We start from the raw sequence: 21,809 nt of genomic DNA on the forward strand, positions 1-21,809 counted from the left end.
CATTTTAGTGTGTTAGATAAGAGCTCACTCTCAGGCCCTGGAAGGGGTTGCCCTTCCTGCAACAATTTGATTACTTTGGAGTTTTTAAAATATTATAATAGACACACTTTCTTTTATTAAGTTGTTTTCTGTATCGCGAAAGCAATACTCCTTGAATCAGATAGTAACAACCTCTGCAACAGAGACAAAAGACAGAACTTTTCAACACACCAGAACACACCAGGGCATAATTAAAGGCTATGAAGCCAGTCACAGGAGTACCTTTTATAGAATTTCATTTAAATAAAAGACAAAAAGAGGGAAATTATTCATACTGTTAATTATTCATACATTCAGACTGTTAAAGGTCTGGAAGTGGTTATCCTTGCGGGTAGTGACTTGAAAGGGAGTACTAAGAGACTTCTAAGTTGCTGGTAATGTTCTAGGCCTAATCTAGGTGATGTGTTCAGTTTGTTAAAAATCAGTATTATGTATCCTTATGGCATATGTACCTTTTTGTATTAATAAAATTTTAAATGTGTAAATCGTATTTTTTAATTTAATTTTGGGTTTTTCAGAGGTAGAGTGTTTTTTACTTAAAGCATTTTAATTACTATTTATTTGCATGATTTTATATCATGCATGGGTTTTGCTCTTTCATCAGCTATTGTACAGGTTATTTTCAGTAATAATTTTATGGGAATTTTCTGGATAATATTTAACAGTAAATTATCACTCAGGAGGAATGATTGTGTGTTTGTATTTGAGTATGTGTATGTGGTGCATGTGTTTGGTGAAGGACAGGATATAAACACTTTTATTTAGCAAATTCTAATTTTAACCTTTAAATCTGCTGAGAGAGTAGGTTGCAACTATAGATTTAGTGTTATATTTTTGAAAAATTTGGAATGCTTTGCTAAATCTTTCTTTCCACAAACAGGTTTGATAGAGAATTGCACAACTGAGAACTTTCTGTCTGATGAAATGGCTGGTTCATCATGCAGAACGTCCTGGTAAGCAGAATTATAAATCACCAAAAGATAGCTTGGTGTTGAGTCACTGAAACTCTACTACGAAATGCACCCTTTAGTCAAGATAATGAGATCCACTGCACACTATAGGCTTTTGATGAAAATACACTTACAGCCACTCTTTCTTGACATTTACTATGGTAATTAGACGTAGAACTGAAATATATGTCTGGCATCTAAGGCTGCTTTACCCTGACTGAGAGAAATAGCTCTTCCAAAATGTCTGCTTTATGAGTATTTTCCAACAACCTTTGTTTCCTTCACTCCAAAGTGGGGCGGTGAGGGACATGTAGTAAATAAATAGCATTAGTATTCATTACAGTAAATATGAAATATTTTACCCTAAGTGGATGTATAAGTGACCCTAAACACAATGTTGTTTCATATCAACACAAAAAAGAATGATATTTTTTGGAGAGTTCGTTAAAGAATATTCAGCCTAACTCTTTATGTCCAAACTTAGATTTGAAGGACACCAAGAAACTATTTTTCCCAGAGAGTATCATTAAGTGGATCTGGAGTAATTCATCCCTATTTTGTTTCTAATTTATGTCTTTGAGATGTTTGTAATTCATGAAAAGTTTGCCTTGAAGAAGAACTTGGAGAAGCCAATAGAATTACATGTAAGTTTCATAAAATACCAGAGTATTTAGAAGTAGCTAGATTTCTGGTAAATGCTTCAGATTATATTTTTGCTTCAAAGTTTATCAAGTATCATAGGCTGACTAATGGCCTCCCAAAGATCTCTACATCCTTATCCCAGGAAATTGTGAATATTTTATCTTATATGGAAAAAGAGACTTTTCAGATATGATTAAACCAATAATCTTAAAATTGGGAGATTATCCTGGATGATCCAGGTGGGCCTTATATAATCACAGGTATCTTTATGAGAGGGAGACAGTAAAGTTAGGGTCAGAGAGAGAAGATATGAGGATAGAAATCAGAAGTCAGAGGAAATAAGATGCCACAATGGTTGGACTGACAGATGGAGGCGGGAGGCAGGGCATGAACAAAGGAACACAGGCAAAATCTAGAACCTGGAAAATGCAAGGAAAGAAATTCTCTTGAGGCATCTAGAAGAAACTATCCCTGTGAACACTGTGACCTTAGCCAAGTGAAACTGATTTTGGACTTCCAGCTTCTAGAACTGTAGAATAATATATTTGTCTTAAGTCACTAAATTTGTGGTAATTTTTTACAGTAGAGCAATAAGAATCTAATACGCTTGGTAACCAGTAACGGATAACTTCCTACCAAGCCAACCAGTTACTTTACTCTTTATTATATAGCTGTATTTTACATGATTCGCCCCTTCTGTAATTCTCTATTTAAAAGCCACGATCTTCTCTAATTGGTTCTTGCAGTGACTGCACTTTGGGTTTTTTTAATGCCTCCAGGACTGGCAGATCCTTCTAATACCTGCATTACACCTCTTTAGCTTACACCTGATTTCAGCTAGAGGTACTGAACAATTCTGCATGGCTTCAGACTCATTTAACATTGTCAGTCTCTCCCCTGGAGTGGCTGTTGCTCATCTTTCTGTATTTGCTCTGGGGCCTTTTCTGGCACTTGGAACAAAGTGACTGCACTCTTAAAGCCTATCAAACTTAACACCCCTGTAAAAGATGGTCTCTCTAATGGCAACTCTCAAATGGCACACAAGAACCAGTAAATAAATACCCCAGCCACCAATATTTCAGGTAGATACATGTGGATTTCATTCTGTAATTTTCTCAAATGTGGGAAGAAATAACTGCTACAAACTACAACAATGAACTTATAGGTCATCACCATTTTTGGCTTTTAACCCTGTCTCAACCCATTGTTGCCCCACACATACTCCTACTTCTTGTGATCACTTCTCAATTAACTACGTGCACTAGGAGCTTGTCTCAGACTTTACTTGCAGTGAAATCTAAAGAAATGAACCAGGATAATGTCAACAGTCTTGAACAGAGCAGTCAATCAAATGTTTCTTGGATGATTTACATTTGAAAAACAACTGATTAATGAGGATTTAAAATACATTTTAAGAATTGTCTTGATTTTGTTTGGTACTTTTAATTATCTTCCTTGATGATGATTTTTTTCTTTTCGCATATATGCATTTAACATTAACAAGAAGCATCATTAACATGCTGTTCAAACTATCCACAATGGAAGATATTTTTAAAATCAACTTATAAATGGTTACTTTGATTTTATGTGTCTTTTTTAAATAGGCATTACACTGATTTTGTTAAAATATGTTTTATAAATAAATTATCCAATTTTCACTGAGACATGGCGTTTCCTTGAAGGTCAGCTTATCTTAAATGTTCCTTTGACTAAAAGAAAAAACTAATATGTAACATGAAAAGATCAATTCTAATTTCAGATATAATGCTTTTCATACTTTGACTAGGCAATGTTGAATGAATAGTCTTATAGTCAACACTTATTAAGTAAAAAAATACTACTTTTTATATATATTTGATGATTACATGCAAATTTTTAATTTTTCTCTTTAAAAGAGAAAAGGCCCTGAAAAAGCAACAGACTATGAATATGTATACATGTATAGATAGACAGATAGATAGATAGATAGATAGATAGATAGATAGATAGATAGATGTAGATATACATATGTATGTTGCAGACCCTTGCATGGTCAGGCCACTCAGGGTGGCAGTTCTCTTGTTCTCTGTACATCCTCTGCCCAAGCACTGTCTGCTTCACCTATACCCTTCGCACATAAATGACCTTCTTATATACTTTCCTCAGGCCCCAGCTCATGATTGTTTTTATCAAAGGGGCAGTGAGGGGCATGTCCCTCTGCTGGTTTGCCTGGTAAATGATGAGCCAACCTGACATCAATCCCCCCTGTTACTGGCAATCTCCCTTTCCCCGCTTCGAGAGCAAAGACTACCACCTTGTCCTGCCCATCATTTGCAGTACAGGGTGGGGTATCACCATGGGAATCTTACACACCAGAACCTTGCTTCTGATGTGTAAGATCCCCCTATCCATTAAACCATTGATGTCTCTGTTGCTGACTCAAGGCTCTTTCTTAGGTCTTAAAGCTGGGCAAGTACAGATTTGTAGGCCTTAGGGGTGCAGCCCAACAACCTCGAATTACAATTCTTTGCTGATTCTGAATAAACCCATGTTTGCTGGAGAATGGGTTGGAATAAACCCATGTTTGCTGGCAGTCTATTTTTTTTTTCAGATCAATAACTCATAAAAATATGTAATAAATTTGTTATTACTTATGAAACTGAGCAGGACCCTATGGGGCTCCAGGGCACAGAAGCCTTTCCATGTCCCCTATTCCTTGTTTATAGGGAACAGACTCCAGCCTCCATGACCCTCCCTAGTTCCAAGGGGCAGATTCTAACAGTTGCTAATCAGGGAAGGGAGGGGATGCAGAGACACCAGAGGAACAGCCAAGAAACAGTAGTGCAGCCTTCAGGCAGGGTCCTCAAGGGATACACATATCAGTATTTTTAAGCTTTTTATAGAACTAAAACCCTCAACAAATAAAGATGTCAGCATTCTTCATTCCAGATTAAAGGAATCAGAGAAACTCATCAGATTACCTGAGACTGGATTAAAGACCCTCCACACACCCTAATCTTATCAGCAATTCCACCCTTGAACCCTTGCTATAAAACTCCTCAGCAAATCCTCCTGGGTTGGGACACACAGTTTTTCAGGGCAGGAGCCACTGTGTCCTCCTTTGCCTGGCAAAGCAATAAAGCTATTCTTTTCTACTTCACCCAAAACTCTGAGATTTGATTTGACACTGGTGCACAGAGACTGAGCTTCTGGCATAAAATTTGGCATTCAACATGGGCCTGACTTGGGGAAAGTTCCCCATGGGGATCCCCTGGCTAGATCAGATGCTCTGAGGTTTTCTTCATGCCAGCCTCTTTTGAGAGATTGGAGGGTTGGAGAATTCCTTTAGAGACCAGATTGCCTGGGACCCTTGCCTGGAAAGGCCACGCCCCTGTCCTACACTATCCACCATCCCGGAAGCTGGAACTCCAAGGTAGGAGAAGACAGAGGAGGAGGGGCTGCCCTAGCAGCTGCTGAGGAGATATTTGCCTTGAAAACATACCTCTCCTCCTCCTGCCAGGACTACTCTGGTCTTGCTACTCCAAGGAAGTATTTGAGGGAAGCAGAAAAGTAGAATCTATGATGTCGTGACACCTCAGCCAGTGCGTGGTAGTTCCCCTGGCATGCACTCCTAGGCCCCTTTGGGCTTTGTTTGGGAGAACCTTGGTTTCCATTTGGTGGATTTTCCATTCTGGGGAATCCCATTTGGAAGGCTTACTGCTTGGACAGAAATCACAGGCTAGGTTGGGACTTTGAAGATGAATTGGTTTTGGTTTCTGTTTGGTTTTTGGTTTGAGGCTTCCATTGATAGCAACGATTTTGGTTTGTTCTAAGTCCACATGTGAATGTTCTATTGATCAAACATGGGAAGCACTTCTTTAATTCCATCTGACAGCCTCCTGAGGAAAATCCTGGAAGACTGATTTACCTATAGTTACAAGCCAATGACTAAGGAAATAATGAAATTCTATCATAATTTTGTCTAGCTAACATATGCTCTTGAACATGAGGAAAGGTGGTCTTTCAATGGTAGCTTAAATTACTATTTCATCCTTCAGCTAGAGTTGTTTTATCATAGGAATAGAAAGGCAGGAGAAGTTCCATATGCAGCAACATAATAAAGAAAGCGAGCAGTGTCAGCTATAAATTCAAACTTGCCATCTGCTTGTACAAGAATTAAATCACTTTGTGCTGCTGTAGCTGCTGACCTTCAACATCCCCTGAAGGGAATTCAGGGTAGAGATTGGGAATGAGGCACTCTGTGCTTTCAAAAATGGGTGGACCATGTCTTCTGATAGTTAGATGTTTTCAGGAGCTAATTTTATGAGCCTAACCCTTGCATCTCCTCATATCTAGAAAAGCACTAAATCCCTACATGGTGATGTCTGCTCCCTGTGACTAGCAGAACCCCCCCTACAAAAAAAATGTACTTGATTGCATGTACTCCTCCTTTTCCAAGAATACATATATACCAATATTCCCCCTGCCTCTTTGGAACAGTTTCTCAGAGCTATCTGGGATACTGTCTCCCAGGTTGCAGTCCTAATTTTGCCCCATATAAACTCAACTCACAACTCTCAGGTTGTGCATTTTTTTTAAGTCAACAGCAGCTAGGTAATAGGCTGATGGTACAAAAAGAAAAGAAAGTCATTTTGCCCTAGAGCTGGTTGGCTATAAAAGGTGATGGAACATTTGTGAAAAAGGGACACTGGGAAGAGAGTTGTGCATGATCAGGATTTTCTATGATTGGATTAAATCTAGTTGAGTAAATGGATTTTGTTGAAAGTGGGCTAGGACAAGACTGGATTTGGTTTCTCTCTCCAAAGTTTTCTTGGAATACTGCTTTTGATAACAGTTTATGAGTCTTTTCGTCTTTAAGTGATCTTTATTTGCCTTTGAAATCTTTTAAATTTGGTTAAGTAAATGAGTATTATTTGGCATATTCTAACAGTTCTTTTGACCTCCAGATAACTTTGAGATGCTTCAGAGGAAGCTTGAGGCATCTCAGAGAAATACTAAATTAACAGGTTAAATTATATGGGAAACATTGTTAAGTGCTGCTGGCTCTGCCCTTACTAGTGGCATCTCTAGAGAGGTGGCCTCGGACACCTTGCTGCTGCCTCCATCAGCACTGCCCAGAACATCTGCATCCATCTGCCCTCCATTGTGAACAAAGGAAATAGCAGAAAGGGCATAATTCACTTTAGCATCCCTGGGTTATGAACTAGGGGCTAGCATGGTTTCCTCCTCAAAGACCTGCCAGGGCACTCATTTTGACCAGCTCCCCACCCCACCCTCACTTATGGGGGAGAGAAAACCATTTGAACAGTTCCCTTTGTGCCAGTTGCCAGTGGGAACAAACAGAAAATAAAGGATCCTCAAAATAGAGGAATCTGAATAGAGTTCAAGAGGAGATGAAAGAAAGCCCCTCTGCGTTTTTTGAATGAGTGTATCAGGCCTGCAGGAAATACATTGATTTAGACCCTGAGGCCCCAAAAATATGAAAATGAAAAGTACGTTCATGTCTGGAAGTACCCCTGGAGAATACTTATAAGAATCCAACAGTCTCTTGAACCATCAGAAGAAGAAACCAAACTGATCCTAGAGAATATCACAGAAAAAGTGAGTAAGGCTGTCTGGACTGACAGGGCACCTAGACAGGCCAGATTTGATGCCCCAATTTCTATCACTGTAAAAAGCCTCATCTGAGGAGAAAAAAAAAAAAAAAAAAAAACCAAAAAAACAGTACCCTCTTAAGAGGCCATGCAAGGAATCCAGCCAATTTTAAACCAATGTCTAAAGTATGGACTAATTAGACCCTGCAGGTCTCCTTATAATACTCCTATTCTTCTGGTCAAGAAACCTCAAAGCACTGAATACAGATTTGTTCAAAATCTGCAAGCCACAAATGAAAGTTCAGGACGTTCATCCTACAGTTCCAAATTCATATATGTTGCTCACAACCATACCTGGAGATTATGAATAATTCACCGTATTAGATTTGAAAGACCCCTTTTTCTGCATTTCAGTAGAAGAGAATAACAGTTTTCAAGGGCAGGAGCCCTCCATATCTCCCTTTGCCTGGCAAAGCAATAAAGCTATTCTTTTCTATTTCACCCAAAACTCTGTCTCTGAGATTCAACTTGACACTGGCGCACAGAGCCCGAGTTTTCAGCATCACTTATGAATCTTCTAAGAATAGTGATTAGGTAAAAATGTGACATATAGGTTTATGTTTCTAGATATAGTTCATGAAAATACTTTTCATTTATTTCTTGCAAGTTTTAATGGCAGTATGGCTGAAAAAAAAAAGTTTTGACCACATTTTACGTAACTAGATAACTTGCATTTTTTCCTAGGTAAATATATACATAAGTCAGCATTGAATTCCAATAATGTTATCATGGTTTAATTGAAGATTGAAAATTTTCCATAGAAAGGTTTCTTTTTGTTTTTTGTCTTAGAAGTGTTGTCTTTTTAATCTGCAGATATATATCCTTATTTTTTAACTTAAGAAATTTTGTCTTGTTACATATTTCTTTTCCCTCATCCATTCATTATCATCTCTCCATGAGATATAAATGTGTGCATGAACTTGTGTTTAATAATTTGTCTTGCTTAATTTTATCTAATCTTTATAAATTCCTTAGTATTGCATATTTTCCATGTGTTGTTTGAAATGGCTTAAGTTCTTATGTCTGCTTATAATTTGCTTTTATCTAATCATTTTCTTTCTCTCTTCTCTTTATATCTAGAGTATTTCTGCCTTAATATTCATTGCCTTCTGTAGTCTTATCATCTCTTCTTAGAATACATTCTTGAATTTCTAAGTTATCAAAACAAGTATTTGTTTACAAATTTAACTTGTTTGTGGAATAAATCATTCCATTTTCCATCTGCATTTTGCTTTTTGCTCATTTTATTAGTGCAGTTGAGTAGGTCCCATGATGGAGTCTTTTTTGGTGTCATTCTTTGTAGAGTATGTAACATTTATTCTGAGTCATCTATTTCTAATACTGTAGAAAAGACTAGCCCATGCAGTGAGTTGGGATGCAGATCATTTAAATTTTGCTAGGTTAACATAGAACAGCATCTTACAGATTCTCTGCTTTTGGTGTGTATCTCTTTCCTATCCAGCAAGACATTTGTGTGGGTCAGAGTGAAGGTCAGTATGTTATAGATCTTCAGTATGGTTTTCTAGTACTTAATTCAATTCCTTTCACTAGGAAATTTAGCTGGTAAGCTGACTAACATCTACTATTTTCTCCCCAATATGTCACAGAGGGAGACAAATCCTTTTCTATGTTTTTGTTTGGTCAATTGGTTGGTTGTTATGTTGGTTGGTGATTTGGCCAATTGGTTTAGTTTGAGTTGGTTGGATTTCTTAGGCAGTAAATATGCATTTCCTCACTGAATCTGGCCTCATTTTCAGGATTCCACTTGACAATCGAGCATTCCCTTGATAGACCTACAGGTATTCATGATTTCCTTATTGTTTTCTGCTTTGCTGTTCATTCCACAAATAGCAGTTCTCAGAACTAAAGGTGAGCGTTATAGATAACTTTTGGTTTCCTAAAAGTTTCCTTTCTGTTCTATTTCCACCCCCCCTCCATTCTGATTTGGAATGTGTTCAGATATAAGAACTGTGAAGATATGTCTCTAATTCAATTTTATCATTGCCTTGAATGAATTATTACCTAGTCCCTACTTACCCCCAAATTCTATCTGATTATACATAAATCTTTTGTTTGCATGTAATTCATTCCTAAGTGGTAATTGAAAAGAACAAAAATGGTTAGTGCACAGAATATTAACAAATGTTACTAATCTATTTTGTGTTCACAGATTGATATATTCCCTTCTCTATAAATGGATAACAATACTGATTATCATACTCTGTACTATCAATTAATGACTGCAAAGTTTGTAATGAATACTATGTATTTAATTTTGATATAAGATCTAGTCATTTAAAATTTATTCATGACAATTTCTCCAACTAGTAAAGCTCCTAAAGAATATAGACATTAAAAACATTTTCGGAAAAGCTACACTACTGAGATTTTATTATTATTAAATTCAATATTATTATAAAAATTTGTGATTATTTGGCATAAAAATACTATATTTGTGCTCATACAAGTCTATAAACTTTCTATTATGTGTTTACTAACTATTCCTTCCCACAATTAGTCAATACCATTTCAGAGATGCTCATTTATTTTTATTAAGTACCTATATTAAAAATGCTACACAACACAAAAGGTGCTCCATAGTATTTCATATAGTTTCTAACAAGTATTATAGTTACTACTAAAGCTGTTTCATAATGCTCTTAACTCCTTAAGCCAAAGATAATTATTATGGCACAAAACTTGCTAAGTGGTAAATATTTGTGGCAACAAGTTAAATATTTTGCTTATACTGGGGTTTTTAGAATATAGGAAAAAAGAAATTTAGCAACCTAAGGCCATCAAAAATGACATAGAAATAATAACTCTTTTAATTATATATCAGTAAAATCAACAAAAAAGTCTCCTTTTTTTTTAATTCAGCAAAATAATATATCCTTTTGCTTTTCAATACAGAACTATAAGACTCAAAAAGAACAAAACCATCAGTGAGTGTCTCAAAATGTGTTAAACCTTTGATATTTTCTCAGAATGATACTTGGAAAATTCTACACAATTTTCAAGTTGAAGTAATGACATAGTGTTCCTCAAAGAAGTAGGCATCTATTTAAGGGATTTATGTTAAGTGTGAGATGCTAAATTCAAATTCTGGCATAATTATCTGCAAGCAAGTGGCCAGTAAAATCTTACACAACTTTTCCATACCCATGTGTTCATGCTCCCATTGCTGATTTTGCTATGCATGCTTCCCTAACATGTTGTGCCCGCAAAAAACCAAAGGGCCACCTCAGGGCATATGCATTTCTGTTTTTGTTTTCCTGAAAACTGTATCTTCAAATAGATTGATAGATGCTGGATAGACAAACAGATAGACAGAGGTAAAGATATTTCAATCCATTTGATTTCAGTTTTTTAAGTATAGAATTCATCTCTCGCTCACTTCTTTATAATGACTGACCTATGCACTGTTGGACAATAATTACTTGTGAATGAATGAAGCTTATTTTTACCGAATTTGATGCATGCAATAATTTGAGTTAATTATCATTCCCTAAACATTGTCTATTTAATGAGACAATAAGAAGTTGAGCAGCAATTGCTTATCTATGGCTCTGTGACAAACTAAAACAAACACCAGAATATGGAGATAGGTAAACAGGGATTGAAATTTCAGTATTAACATCTTATAGGTTATGTGAAATTGCAAAAGTGAATTATCCACCAATGGTTTCCAGTTTATACAGCATAAATGGGAGAGCATAAATACAAAAACATTCTAAGAATGAAATGGATGGTGCTTTTCCTGGACACAGGCATGTGTCTAGGGTACAATACATAGGATTCCATTTCATGTTGTACTTTCAATTTCCAAGTCTTCTTCCACATTTAAATATTTCCATTAGTGATAGTTTATAATACTTCAACACATTCAACTGAAATTGAAATTAATTATGTTTGTTTACTTTCAACTTTTATCAAGGTCTTTATTTTCTCTTGAATATCAAATATAATATAAAATAAGAGTCTGACTACTTTCAGAAGTTTATAAGTTGGAGATAATTGTCATAGTTCATTTTGACATTTTTTCCTCTAGTGTACCCCTTTCAGTAACCAGTATTTATTATCCCATATCAATATATTTCAATGAATTTTAGGAATATTTTACCCAAGAGAAAATGTAAAATCATAGGAGTATTTTTATCTCATGTTTAATTTTTATTTTACTTTAAAATGTATCTGTAAATCTTTTAAAATAACACAGGAAAGAGGAGATTGTTGACACATGAGAGAAAAGATGAAATAAACACAAGAATAAGTACAAGAACACCTGCAGCATTCATATATCTGTCAAAATAATTAACACCTTGCTGCCCCAAGTTACCCTTCCAGAATCTCAGTAGGTTCATATGATAATTTTTCCCCCTCAGGCACTGACAGGCTTTCTGCTCCAAACAGTTATTCAGGGACTCAGGTTGATGGAGGCTACATGATCTTGTAACTATACCATCCTGATAACATGGCTCCTAAAATCACTATAGAAGAAAAGAAAGAGGTGGAGAGGGCATACTGACTTTCAACTGCCTTTGCCCAAGTGTGACACAAAATCACTTTTATTCACGATTCCTGTTTTCTTCCAAACTATAGGATGATTGTGAAGGAAAGCTAACACGTAGAAAATATGGTAAACCCTTCTAATCTCCATCATAATAGGAAAGAGAGACTGAGCTCTAAGATTTGGCAAAGGGATTGAATTTAGATTAAAACAGATCAATTTTATCTCTCATAAGAGCAGAGAAGACAATGCATTAAGAGCAGATACAATAATATGCTGTAGGGGAGTAAAATTTGCCACCCCAAAAGGTGTCTCTTTAGTATGAGGATTAATTTAGACTGATTACTTTTAAGGCCCAAAAGACTCCAGGAGAACTTTGAACTTTCCCCTAATTACCTAAAAGAATGTAGATTGAGGACCTGTTTCAGGAAAGGAACTATTATAGTTAGCTAGAGTATAAAGTAGGTGTGGTAGCAGGGAGCAGTCTAGCAAGTCTGTTCATTCAAACTTCTGTGTTCCATTGTCTCTGTATGGCTCAGCAAACATTTGTTTACCAAACATTTACTTTTCTATCTTTATGTCAATTGTCTTCCTCCCCTTTGAGGTCCCAAACCACTATCTCAGCATTCTCTTTTATCTTTAGCTGAAGATAGTAAATTTAGCGACAGAACTTAGAATTTAAGTTGAATATATATGGAAAAAAGAATATATAGACATGAAGTTTAGTGAAAAATAATGAGGTTATCAATTTAAAGGACATACATGTGTTAAATAATTGCTAAGTTGGAGATGAATAATGTGAAAGTATAAGCAGTTGTGGACAGAATTAGAAATTCTGAAGTCAAGATTTTTAAGAGGTGCAGTTATTGGAAAGATCTATTTAAAGACACAGCCATGAAACTGGGTGGCTGGAATCAGGTAGTAGAGGGACATAATTGTGGAAATTGAGAAGATTAAGGGACTTAAAGACTGAAGTGCTGTATAGATAATCTGCATGAACAGTGACAGTAAGATTTCAGTGTCATCTGTGTCAACCAAAAAAAGTCAGAGGGCTGCAAATTTTAAAAAAAGTTTATTTGGAGTTCTTAATTGCAATTTGGGAAGCACAGATTTGGGTAAACCCAAAAGAGGGTTCTGGGGAAGAGAGCTTGAGGGTATGTGTTTCAAACAATTTAGAATTTTTTTGAGAGAGAAGGCAAGAGGGAAAAGGAAATATTTAGAGTTACAATGAGAACAAAGGAAATACTGCATTTTCTGCAGTCCCTCTGGTACACGAGTATGAAAAAACAAATACAATTATCGCCAGTGACTTCAAGAAAAATATAACCCTCCCCCAAAACTAGACTTCAGTTAGAAAAGGAGAAGCAACCTATAGAAGAGGAGTTTGAAGATATATAGGACTTAACTCTTGGCAGAACTTGGATTCCAGAGGACAACAATGGAAGGATGTAGCAAGTCCAGCTAATGGATAATAACTTGAACAATTATGCTTTTTGTTGGCAACTGAATTAAATAGGCATGTATACATTTCCTTCACCAATAACTCATTCCCTTGTAACTGAAATATAAACTAATTGGCCAATTACCTAACAATCAGTAAAGAAGAAACAAACCCCAACATTAAAGACAGTGACACACTTTCTAAAATTCAGCTGTCAATGGAACCTCAATACCCACTGGATGCTTTTTACCTGGAAATGAGTAATCATTTAGGCTTTGCTGAAACACCACTGTAGTATAAGTTCTGACAGCTCCTTTATCTTTTTTTTTGTTTGTTTTCTTTCTTTTTTTGCAAGAGTTTGACTTAAGCTTTGATTGCCTAGGCATCTACTTCAAAGAGGCACCCACTTCAAAGATGGCTATCTATAATAAACACTTTGCTTGCCACATGACTAACAGCCAGGTCTGCTTTTATGTTTTAAATTCACCAATAAACAATGAGCCTGAAAATCCCTAAGCCACAATCCTCAACCCCAAAAAGGAAAACCCTAGGCTTCTTCCCTCTTTGCAACCTTTCTGTATGGCCCCTCTGGTGCCATACAATTCCCAGGACTTTTAAGCAATAAACCTTGTCTCTTTCAAAGTTTCCTGATGGTTATTGCTGAGGTCATCTTGCAATCATAATAAGAACCACAAGATCTGGTCCAGCCACAGCATCGATTATCAATAGGCAGAGTCAGGCTCAAAACAACCTAACATTTTATATATAAGTGTATATATACATATTTTTGGAAGGGACACCTAGTCACCTCTTCCCCATCCGCATATTTTTGCTGTGGGGAGAGTATTATAACTTTTCTCTTGTGTCCATACGTGGGGATTATTAAAACAATTTAATTTTCTCTCTGCCACTACAATTAAGAAAGGAGCCAAAGTGAACCCTGGGTCTGCTTTCCTTTGTATCTGCCTCTTGTTATGGGGTTGCATCCTGACTCATCTGACCTCTGGGTAAACTAGCTGTGCCAATGACTAAGTAAATAAATCTCTTCAAATCAAAGGTCTGTATTATTATTAATCCCACTAACAGTATATCAAATGTTACATTCTGCAATCAACTTTAGTAGTAATAAACATATATTTTTTATTTTAACATTCTGATTACTGTGTAATATTCTGCTATTTGTTCTAACCATGGGAATGAAGTGTTGTAATTTTTCCTTTTCTTCTTCTATACACCCACTTATTCTAAAGATTATCTCTGTAAAAGCCCTAGGAATACTCCAGATAATAATTTGTATGGCTTTTTTGCTCTATGTGCATGTATAGATTTAACTACTTCATCTTTTGGTTTGTAAATTATTCTATAAATTTTGACAAAGCTATTCAAATGGCTTGATTTATAATAAAACAATTTCCTTATTCCTAACATAATTTATTTTTGTCCATGTGTTTGCATCATCACTCTAGAATTGTCCATTTACAAGGACGATTGACCATGGGGAGCGCCACCCCTCCAACAAAGACTCAAGATGGTCTTGCCAAAAAGACCCCAAAACAGTCTCAGCAGAGTCTGACTTCAATTTATCCCTCAATTTCTGAATTACTCCACCATACATAAGTAATCATTAATATAAGACATTATCAGTAATATAGATATGGAGCTAAGACTCAGAACCATGTCTCTACTTGTTTACATTCTTTTGTACATAATGAGATAGAGAAAATGGCCACATGAATTTTATGAATGTTAGAAGTATGGCTCCTCATATACTGTGAACAATTCTTATAATTAGACAAACATACAATACCCATAGAAAATAAAGTATCATGCAAACTCAATGTAATCTAAAAATATATTTAGAAAAATTGAATTTTTCAGAGAGAAATTTTCTTGGGAAATTTAGCACTACCTATATTTTAGGCAATCTTTTGCATTACCTTATCACAGTTGATATTTGTTACAGTTCCACAAAGTATCCTTTTCTAATAGCTTTTCAAAATTTTTTACATAAATAAGATATTCTTTCATAGTTTTTTTAGAATCCAAGAAAATACCTACACTCTGGTATGTACAATACTCAACCACATTTAGAGTGCAAAACTGCTTGTTTTTTTGAGATGACTATTTTATATTCTGGCATCCATTTGCTAGTGCTTCACTGTTACAAATATCTTAAGTCCAAGTTGATGTTAAAAGACCTAACAGCTCAAATTAGCTATTTTCCCCTTTTCCTCTTCTCAGGCTTTGAAAGGTAAATTAAAAAAAGAAAAAATCCCAGAGCTAAAAAAAAAAAAAAAGGAAAAAAAAGGCTAAAAATTGTAAACTAATTACTGTGATGGTGACTGTACCCTCCCATGTCCTGATCCAAGTATCCCTAAATTTTTTTTATAAAAACCTGTTACATAAAGTAAAGGACTACCATGAGTTTATCTATAATATTTTCATTTTTTAAGCTCTTTATTGGAATATAATTGCTTTATACAATTGTATCAGTTTTTGAGGTACACCAAAGTCAATCAGCTGCATTTATACACATATCCCCATATTCCCTCCCTCCTGTGACTCCCGCCCACCCTCCCCGTCCCGGCCCTCTAAGGTATCACCCATCATCTAGTTGATCTCCCTTTGTTATACAGCAACTTCCCACTAGCTATCTATTTTACAGTTGTTGGTAATGTAACTGTGTCTATGCCACTCTGTCACTTCGTCCCAGCTTCCCCTTCGCCCCCCGCCCCCCCCAACCTTGTGTCCTCCAGTCCATTCTCTGCATCTGCATCCTTATTCTTGTCTTGTCACTGGGTTCATCAGTACCAATTTTTTTATTAGATTCCGTATATATGAGTTAGTGTACAATATTTGTTTTTCTCTTTCTGGCTTAATTCACTCTGTGTGACAGACTCTAGGTCTATCCACCTCATTACATATAGCTCCATTTCATTCCTTTTAATAGCTGAGTAATATTCCATTGTATATATATGCCACATCTTCTTTAACCATTCATTTGTTGATGGGCATTTAGGTTGCTTCCATGTCCTGGCTATTGTAAATAGTGCTGCAATAAACATTACAGTACATGTTTCTTTTTGGATTATTGTTTCTCTGGGTATGTGCCCAGTAGTGGGATTACTGGATCATATGAATCATATAATCTTTTCAAATAAATAAGCATATTTAAAAAAATTATCATATATAGATGTAGATGTGATGATATTAGTTCAACCTGGAGAATATTTTTGCAAGTTTTGTATTTTTAATGAATCACTTAAAGTATGCACATTTTAAAGGTCCATGAACTGACCCAGGTTGGTATTGTCTCTTTCAATTCATGAAAGAACATTTTCTATTTAAGGCTTATGATAAGAAAACACAAATTATTGTTTACGTATTTGAAGCTCATGATTACTGCTGTGTATAGGAAATTGTTTATAATTCACTAGTTTGCCGTAGAGTTTTTTTTTTTTTTTTTTTAATCCTGGAGAAAGAATAAAGACTTCTCAGAGAGAATGAATCACTAGAGAAAATAAGAATGAATTATAACTGAACTAGCATTCCATTCAAATAAATGTCCAGTGTGGTTCTACAGTTAATTCAGTGCATTATATAATGTGTTTGTAAAGTAGATATTTTCTGGGCCTCTTTTATTTCTTTATTTATTTATTTATTTATTTATTTGCGGGTACACCAAGTTCAATTATCTGTCTTTATACACATATCCCCATTTTCCCTCCCTTCCTTGACTACCCCCCTCGAGTCCCCCCCACCCTCCCCACCCCAGTCCTCCAAGGCATCTTCCATCCTCGAGTTGGACTCCCTTTGTTATACAACAACTTCCCACTGACTATCTATTTTACAGTTGGTAGTATATATATGTCTGTGCTACTCTCTCGCTTCATCTCAGCTTCCCCTTCACCCCCTGCCCCCTCCCAAACCTTGAGTTCTCCAGTCCATTCTCTGTATCTGCGTCCTTGTCCTTGTCACTGAGATCATCAGTACCATTTTCAGATTACATATATGTGAGTTAGCATACAATATTTGTCTTTCTCTTTCTGACTTACTTCACTCTGTATGACAGACTCTAGGTCTATCCACATCATTACATATAGCTTCATCTCATTCCTTTTAATAGCTGAGTAATATTCCATTGTATATAGATGCCACATCTTCTTTATACATTCATTTATTGATGGGCATTTAGGTTGCTTTCATGTCCTGGCAATTGTAAATAGTGCTGCAATAAACATTATGGTACAAGTTTCTTTTGGGATTATGGTTTTCTTTGGGTATATGCCCAGGAATGGGATTACTGGATCATATGGTAGTTCTATTTGTAGTTTTTTAAGGAACCTCCAAATTGTTTTCCATAGTGGCTGTACCAACTTACATTCCCACCAACAGTGCAGGAGAGTTCCCTTTTCTCCACACCCTCTCCAACATTTGTTGTTTCCAGATTTTGTGATGATGGCCATTCTGATCGGTGTGAGGTGATACCTCATTGTGGCTTTGACTTGCATTTCTCTGATGATGAGTGATGTTGAGCATCTTTTCATGTGTTTGTTGGCCATCTGTATGTCTTCTTTGGAGAAACGTCTATTTAGGTCTTCTGCCCATTTGTGGATTGGGTTATTTGCTTTTTTGGTATTAAGCTTCTTGAGCTGCTTGTATATTTTGGAGGTTAGTCCTTTGTCCGTTGTTTCATAGGCAATTATTTTTTCCCATTCTGAGGGTTGCCTTTTAGTCTTGTTTATGGTTTCTTTCATTGTGCAAAAGCTTTTAAGTTTCATGAGGTCCCATTTGTTTATTCTTGATTTTATTTCCATGATTCTAGGAGGTGGGTCAAAAAGGACCTTGCTTTGATGGATGTCATAGAGTGTTCTGCCTATGTTTTCCTCTAGGAGTTTTATAGTGTCTGGCCTTACATGTAGGTCTTTAATCCATTTGGAGTTTATTTTTGTGGATGGTGTTAGGAAGTGTTCTAATTTCATTCTTTTACATGTTGCTGTCCAATTTTCCCAGCACCACTTATTGAAGAGGCTTTTTTCCATTGGATATTTATGCCTCCTTTGTCAAAGATAAGGTGCCCATATGTGTTTGGGCTTACTTCTGAGTTCTCTATTCTATTCCATTGATCTTCCTTTCTATTTTTGTGCCAGTACCATACGGTCGTGATCACTATGGCCTTGTACTATAGTTTGAAGTCAGGAAGCCTGATTCCACCAACTCCATTTTTCCTTCTCAAGATTGCTTTGGCTATTTGGGGTCTTCTGCGTTTCTGCACAAATTGTAAGATTTCTTGCTCTAGTTCTGTGAAAAATGCCATTGGTAATTTGATCGGGATTGCATTGAATCTGTAAATTGCTTTGGGTAGTACAGTTATTTTCACTATGTTAATTCTTCCAGTCCAGGAACATGGTATCTCCCTCCATCTGTTTGTGTCATCTTTGATTTCTTTCATCAATGTCTTAAAGTTTTCTGCATACAGATCTTTTGCCTCCTTAGGCAGGTTTATTCCTAGGTATTTTATTCTTTTGGTTGCAATGGTGAATGGGAGAGTTTCCTTAATTTCTCTTTCTGCTCTTCCGTTGTTAGAGTATAGGAATGCAACAGATTTCTGTGCATTAATTTTGTACCCTGTTACTTGACTAAACTCATCAATGAGTGCTAGCAGTTTTCTGGTAGAGTCTTTAGGGTTTTCTATATATAATATCATGTCATCTGCAAAGAGTGACAATTTTACTTCTTCTTTTCCAATTTAGATTCCTTTTATTTCTTTTTCTTCTCTGATTGCTGTGACTAAAACTTCCAAAACTATGTTGAATAATAATGGTGAGAGTGGATACCCTTGTCTTGTTCCTGTTCTTAGAGGGAATGCTTTCAGTTTTTCCCTATTGAGAACGATGTTGGCTTTTGGTTTTTCATATATGGCTTTGATTATGCTAAGGCAATTTCCTTCTACACCCATTTTCTGGAGAGCTTTTCTCATAAATGGATGTTGAACTTTGTCAAAAGCTTTTTCTGCATCTATTGAGATGATCATATGGTTTTTATCCTTCAATTTGTTGATATGATGTATCATGTTGATTGATTTGTGTATATTGAAGAATCCTTGCATCCCAGGGATAACCCCCACTTGATCATGGTGTATGATTTTTTTAATGTGCTGTTGGAGTCTGTTAGCTAGTATTTTGTTGAGGATTTTTGCATCTATATTCATCAGTGATATTGGTCTGTAGTTTTCTTTTTTTGTGACATCTTTGCCTGGTTTTGGTATCAGGGTGATGGTAGCCTCGTAGAATGAGTTTGGGAGTGTTCCGCCTTCTGCAATATTTTGGAAGAGTTTGAGAAGGATAGGTGTTAGCTCTTCTTGAAATGTTTGATAGAATACACCCATGAACCCATCTGGTCCTGGGCTTTTGTGTGTTGGGAGATTTTTAATCACTGCCTCAATTTCCGTACTTGTGATTGGTCTGTTCATGGTTTCTATTTCTTCCTGGTTCAGTCTTGGAAGATTGTATTTTTCTAAGAATGTATCCATGTCTTCCAGGTTATCCAGTTTATTGGCATATAGTTGCTTGTAGTAGTCTCTCATGATCTTTTGTATTTCTGAGGTGTCCATTGTTACTTTTCCTTTTTCATTTCTAATTCTGTTGATTTGCATCTTCTCCCTTTTTTTCTTGATGAGTCTGGCTAATGGTTTATCCATTTTGTTAATCTTCTCAAAGAACCAGCTTTTAGTTTTCTTTCTTTTTGCTATGGTTTCCTTCCTTTCCTTTTCATTTATTTCTGCTCTGATTTTATGATTTCTTTCCTTCTGCTCACTTTGGGGTTTCTTTTCTCTTCTTTCTCTAGTTGTTTTAGGTGTAAGGTTAGGTTGTTTATTCGATCATTTTCTTGTTTCTTAAGTTAGGACTGTATTGCTATAAACGTCCCTCTTAGAACTGCTTTTTCTGCGTCCCATAGGTTTTGGGTTGTTGTGTTTTCGTTGTCATTTGTTTCTAGATATTTTTTGATTCCCTCTTTGATTTCTTTAGTGATTCCTTGGTTGTTTAGGAGTGAATTGTTTAGCCTCCATGTGTTTGTATTTTTTGCAGTTTTTTTCCTGTAATTGATATCTAGTCTCATGGTGTTGTGGTCTGAGAAGATGCTTGATATGATTTCAATTTTCTTGAATTTGCCAAGGTTTGAGTTGTGACCCAAGATGTGATCTATCCTGGAAAATGTTCCGTGTGCACTTGAGAAGAAAGTGTAGTGTGTCGTTTTTGGATGGAATGTCCTATAAATATCAATGAAATCGAGATGGTCTAATGTGTCATTTAAAGCTTGTGTGTCTTTATTTATTTTCTGTTTGGATGATCTGTCCATTGATGTAAGTGGGGTGTTCAAGTCTCCCACTATTATTGTGTTACTGTTGATGTCCCCTTTTATAGCTCTCAGCATTTGCCTTATGTATTGAGGTGCTCCTATATTGGGGGCATAGATATTTACCATTGTGATGTGTTCTTCCTGAATAGATCCCTTGATCATTATGTAGTGTCCTTCCTTGTCTCTTGTAATAGTCTTTACTTTCAAGTCTAATGTGTCTGATATGAGTATTGCTACTCCAGCTTTCTTTTGACTTCCAGTTGCATGGAATATCTTTTTCCATCCCTTTGCTTTCAGTCTATATGTAACCCTTGGTCTGAAGTGGGTTTCTTGTAGGCAGCATATAGATGGGTCTTGTTTTTGTTTCCATTCAGCCACTCTGTGTCTTTTGGTTGGAGCATTTAATTCATTTACATTTACAGTGATTATTGACATGTGTGTTCCAATTACCATTTTCTTAATTGTTTTGGGTTTGTATTTGTAGGTGTTTTCCTTTTCTTGTGTTTCCTACTTAGAGAAGTTCCTTTAGCACTTGTTGTCAGGCTGGTTCGGTGGTGCTGAATTCTCTTCACTTTTGCTTGTCTGGAAAGCGTTTGATTTCTCCCTCAAATCTGAATGAGATTCTTGCTGGGTAGAGTATTCTTAGCTGTAGGTTCCTCTCTTTCAAGACTTTCAGTATATCCTGCCATTCCCTTTTGGCCTGCAGAGTTTCTGTAGAAAGGTCAGCTGTTATCCTGATGGGTTTTCCCTTATGTGTTGTTTGTTGCTTTTCTCTTGCTGCTTTTAATATTTTTTCTTTGTGTTTAATTGTCGTTAGTTTGATTAATATGTGTCTTGGTGTATTTCTCCTTGGGTTTATTCTGTATGGGACTCTCTGTGCTTCTTGGACTTGGTTAATTATTTCCTTTCCCATGTTGGGGAAGTTTTCCATTATAACCTCTTCAAATATTTTCTCAGACCCTTTCTTGTTTTCTTCTTCTTCTGGGATGCCTATAATTCAAATGTTGGTGTGCTTAATGTTATCACTGAGGTCTCTGAGACTGTCTTCTATTCTTTTTATTCTTTTTTCTTTTTCCTGCTCTGTGGTGTTTATTTCCCCCATTCTATCTTCCAACTCACTTATTCGTTCTTCTGCCTCCGTCATTCTGCTGGTTATAGCATCTAGAGTATTTTTAATTTCAGTTATTTTGTTATCCATTGCTGTTTGTTTTTCT

Source organism: Hippopotamus amphibius, chromosome 14 (assembly GCF_030028045.1).
Source record: "Hippopotamus amphibius kiboko isolate mHipAmp2 chromosome 14, mHipAmp2.hap2, whole genome shotgun sequence".
Classification (NCBI taxonomy): domain Eukaryota; kingdom Metazoa; phylum Chordata; class Mammalia; order Artiodactyla; family Hippopotamidae; genus Hippopotamus; species Hippopotamus amphibius.